Here is a 4849-nt window from a genome sequence, read left to right on the forward strand (position 1 = left end):
TTGATAGGGATTGCATTAAATCTGTATAGCAATTTTGGGCGTATGGCCATGTTCACAATGTTGGTTCTTCCTATCCAGAAGCATGGAATATCTTTCCATTTTCTGAAATCCTCTACAATCTCTTTTTTCAGAGTACTGTAATTTTCCTTGAATATAGCTAAATCTTGGAAGTAGCCTGTATACTCAATGGTGCATGGCTGGGTATAGGAAATGTGGTATCTACATATAATTGAATACTGACTGGCTATAAAGAATGACACAGGGAAACTGCGAGACTTGAGCCACAGCCAGAGTAGTCAGTGTTCCCATGCATGGGACAGGGGGGTCGAACTCGCATTGTGCGGCACCTGTGGGCACTGAGGAGCTCTTGGACACCCTGTTGCAGACTCACTATAATGTGGGAGAGAAAGAAGATGAAACAGAACAGAAGAAAACCCAAAAGAAGAGAGAAAATAGGAAGACAGATAGGGGTTGCAGAAGCTGTGGCAGGAGAGAGTACCCTGCCTGGTTCTTTCACAAGAAACCAGAAGACGAATGCTCCCAGCTTTTTCAGGAAACTCACTGAAGAGTTGAACTGTGCTCCTGTGGTCACCTCACAAGATCCACCTTCAGGAGCTAAAGCCCCTGCTGCTACAGGATCTCCTTCTCCCCTACAAAACAACAGGGACCAAGTGGAAGTTGTAGAATTTCACAGTAAAAAGAAAAAAAGAAAACTGAAGGGAGATCAGGATGAATGCATAAAGACCAAAACTAGTGTCCCTGAGAAAGATGCAGATATTCAAGAATTTAACCTAGAAAAGGCTCAGTTGGAAGCACACTGCTTTGGGATCATGGGCAATGGAAAGGGAAAGGAAAGAGTCCTAGAGCAGGAATGTGCCATCGTGCTCAGAGCCAAGCCTCCCAAAAATAGTTACATGAATTACAAGGTTTTGCAGGACCAAATCAAGAGGAAAAAGGCAGCAAAGGAAGAAGAGGGGAGAGTGGCCTGGATATAGATATTTTCAAGAAAGAGAAGAGGAGAAGACAGGAAGATAGGAAGTCCAAAAAGAAGAGGATGGCTCCCAGTATCTTATCAAGTAGACAGACTGGACAGGTTGGAAAATTCAAAAATGGAGCATTGATTCTGAGCCTATTTGATATCAAGAAAATAAATTCTTCTAGAGTGGCTAAATGAAGTACTTTATCAGATAAAGAGAAATGAGAACAAGCGACCATGGACCCCGGGCCTGGCCAGACTTCCACACTCATGTGCCACATGCTGCCTCTTTACTTGAGGAAGACCTAGTGGAGCTTCTGGGTTCTGATGTGTCTGTCTCAGAGCTGCACCACAGGGCTGAGTAAGCAGGCCTCACTTCCAGTCCCGTGCACTGGGGCTGGGCAGGTTTGCTTGTATGCCATTTTTATGCTTTACTGTCTTATAAATGCTAATAATTAGCATGAAATTGCCTTTTAATATTTTTAATGACTTACTATTATTGGATCATGAAAGAACTAAGAATATGACTTGGTTTTTGGAAAAGGAGTTTTAACTTTCAGCCTATTTGTATAAAATGTATTTTTTCCAAATTTATAAATAAACACAGCTTTGTAGTAATAAATAAATAAATTAAAATGACACATTTGAGACATTTGTAGGAAAATAGATACTCCTAAAAAATATAAGGTTGAGAGCTGGAAAGATAGCGCAGTAGAATAAGCACTTGCCTGGCAAGCGCAAAGTCCTGAGTTCAATCCCTGGTATGGCAAAAAAAAAAAAAAAAAAAAAAAAAATCCTTTAATGATAAGCTGTAAAAAGCTCAAGTCAATAACTTCTGAGGATAACCCACTATTATTATGGACTGCTGGACAATGTTGTATTGTTTTTTTGAATTCAAGCACCTATAGTATTTAGATGCCAATAGAATACTCACCTCTGACAGAACTAAACAAAAAAAGGGGATACAGGGGCTGGTGAGATGGCTCAGTGGTCTAAAGCACCTACTTAGAACAAGCTAAGCAAAGCACAGGGACCATGGTTCAATCCCCCAGCACCACATGCCAGCCAGCCCCGCCCCCTGGTGGGCTGAGCTGGCCACACACACACACACACACACACACACACAATAAATAAATAAATAAATAAATTTTTTTTAAAAAGGGGTATACAAAGGAAGGACCATTTTGTATTTATATATACAAAATAGGATAGATATACAGCTACTTTTGCTTAATTCAGTGAGAAGAAAGAGGGGTACTAATAGTGTTTGGACAGGACATCCTGTCTGTGTTTTGTATTATGGAAAACCACTAAGAAGATAACAATGTACAATGTATTAATTATTGAAACTGTCCTATTAATCAGCTTTGAAACTGTCTCATTGATATTTGTTTCTCAATAAAATAAAAAAATATAAGATTGAGTGAAACAAACCAGACACACAAGCTTAAATACCATACAGTATCTTTAACTAGAGTGAGGTAAAGTACAAACAAGATGATAAAGAATAGATAGAAAGGGACAAGGGGGTAGACCTCTAAGGGGTGAAAAGGAGTTTGAAGGGACAGGAGAGAAATAAAGATGTGCCATGTACAGGAACCTAATAACCCCAATTAGTGTAAATACTATATGCCATAACATGAGCTAAGGCAAATAATGTCAACAAGTATGAAAAAGAGGTAAGGGAAACTGGAGAAGTGAGGTGCGAGGGGGCAAGGGGAGACAGGGATTAAGAAAAAAAACTGTAATATGTATCACAACCATTCCCTAAGATGATTATAATCTGCATGAATTGCAAACATGTTCTAATAAAAATTTAAAATTATTAAAATTCACCTATTTTAACTATACAGCTGAATGAGTTTCAATAAACTTATACAACTGTATAACTGTCATCAAAATCCAGTTTTAGAATACTTCTATCACTCTCCCTGAAATTTGTTTGTGGTCTCATTTCCTGCTTATGTGGTCAATCCTTGTTCTTCACGACTCCCAGCAATAACTGATTTGTTTTTTGTCACTGTAATTACATCTTTTGAGAGAGTCCTACAAATGGAACCAGACCAGTCGGGGTTTTTTTTGTGTAGCTTCTATTATAGATTGAATTGTGTCACCCCTCTACCAGATTCATACATTGAAGTCTTAATCTCCTTTTCCTCAAAATGTAACTGCATTTAAAGATAGTCTTTAAAGGGGTACTTCTGTTAAAATGAGGTCATTAAAATTGAACTTCATCTAGTATAACCCAAGACCTTTTGGGAAGAAATTAGGACATTTACACACACAGAGGAAAGTCCGGGTGAAGATAAAGAGAAGGTAGCCGTGTACAAGCCAAGAAGAGAGGCCTCAGAAGAAATCAGCTCTGCCAGTACTTGATCTGGAGCTTCTAGCCTTCACAATTAGGCAACTAAATTCCTATTGGCTTCTTGTTTGGCTTTTGGCTTTTTTGAGACAGTCTCCCTGTGTAGCTCACAATGGCCTTGAACTGTAGCCCAGGCTGCCCTCAAATTCACAGCAATCCTTCCGTAGTGCCCTGAGTGCTAGAATTACAAGAGTGGGCCACCATACCCAGCCAGGGTTTCTAGTGTTGAAGACTCCTGCTCTATAGTACTTTGTTTATGGCAACAAATTTCATGCCGGCACAAATATCAGTAGCTCATTACAGTGGTCCCTCACTTACTGCAGAGGTTACCCTCCAGACATGCCTGTGATAAGTGGAAATCAGTGAATTAGTGACACTATATTTATTTTAGTATTTATATATATTTTAAGCCTTTATAAATCCTCCCCATACTCTCACAAACCTCTCCCACACTTTTACAAACACTTCTGTTTTTAACCATTTTCTAAACTAGCAAACCTAAGTAATTTTAACATCATACGTATACTGTACAGTACTGCAAAATCCTGCAATATAGTGAAAAATCTGTGATAAATAATTTAGATTAATATTTTTTCAAAACCTACAAAACAGTGAGTGCGCAAAAGTCAAACAGCAAGATATTGAGGGACTACTGTACTTTTTATTGATGAGTAGTATTGCATTATGAATGTAGCATATTTTATTTACTTATTCACCAGATGATGGACATTTGGATTGTTTCCAATTTGGGTACTAACACTGCTGCTGCAAAATTTCCATCAAGTCTTTGTGTAAGCACCTTCTTAGTAAAACAAGGCAATGAAGAATCAGTTTGGTAAAAAAAAACTGCCCAGAGACCTCCGTTCTTTTTTTTATTTTTATTTTTATTTTTTTGAGACCTCCGTTCTAATTCTGGCTTTATTACCTTGAGGAAGCCAACTAATCTCTCTGGACTTCAGATTCCTTATCTGTAAAATGGGGACAATAATCAGGCATTCTGAGCTTGAAGCACTTCTAGAATAGAGTGCTAATTATTAAACAACACTTTTTTTTTTTTTTTTTTTTTGTATTTTAGGGAAGGGTCTACAGGGTATTCAGGGCCTCACTACTAGACTGGACTCATAGTGATCCGCCTGTTTACAGCTTCCCAAGAGCTGGGATTACAGGCGTGTGCCACCACACCCAGTCTCAATTGCCGGCTCACCACGCCCCGGGGGCAGGGCCAGCACAGCAGGCCCAGGGATCGAACCCCCAGACCCTGCTCCTGTTGGCAGGCACTTTAATCCCTAAACAACACTTCTAATCTGGACTATGCTTTACAAAAGTTTACAAAACTTACTTACAGTCATTATTTCATTTGATAAACTTTGTGAGATAAACAGATTATAGCACAACAGCTATGAAAGATTGTTAGAATGGCTACAAATGATTCCTTTCTTGTACCTACATCTCCTTCCTCCTTCCTTCCTTCCTTCCTTCCTTCCTTCCTTCCTTCCTTCCTTCCTTCCTTC

The 4849-nt window shown here is 39.1% G+C and overlaps 1 pseudogene; it reads left to right on the top strand.

Moving 5' to 3' along the window:
* The first annotated feature begins 307 nt into the window (after positions 1-307).
* LOC101563916 lies at positions 308-1174 on the top strand (annotated as a pseudogene).
* Positions 1175-4849: the final 3675 nt, after the last annotated feature.

The sequence above is a fragment of the Octodon degus genome, unplaced genomic scaffold (genome assembly GCF_000260255.1).
Source record: "Octodon degus isolate 3935 unplaced genomic scaffold, OctDeg1.0 scaffold00049, whole genome shotgun sequence".
Lineage (NCBI taxonomy): Eukaryota > Metazoa > Chordata > Mammalia > Rodentia > Octodontidae > Octodon > Octodon degus.